Consider the following 395-nt stretch of genomic DNA (forward strand, 5'->3'; position numbering starts at 1 on the left):
CCGCCCGCCGTCGCCGCTCCGCACACGCAGCCGCCGGCGGGGGAGCGGCGGGGGGGGGGAGACACGGGCGGGCCCGGCCCCGGTGCGGAGGCGGCGCCAGCAGCGCTGCCCGCACCCGGCAGCGAGCCCCTCCCTGCCGTGTATCCCCTCGGCATCGGGTGGGTTTGGGCTTCTTTTGAGGGGGATGTTATTAATTTTTCAGAACCAGAGTGGTTTTATTTTTTTTTTTTTTGAACCACGAGGCCGCCTCTGGAGGTTAATTGTACCTGCCGCTCTTCCTCCCCAAAATTTCAGCCCCTCAAAATGACATCCGGAAATGCTCTTGACAACTCCGCTCTGAGCATAGGATCGCCCAAATGCTTCTCGTGTTTCTCTGATGATGGTTGCTGTCTTTG

This window comes from Numenius arquata, chromosome 6 (assembly GCF_964106895.1).
Source record: "Numenius arquata chromosome 6, bNumArq3.hap1.1, whole genome shotgun sequence".
NCBI classification, from domain to species: Eukaryota; Metazoa; Chordata; class Aves; order Charadriiformes; family Scolopacidae; genus Numenius; species Numenius arquata.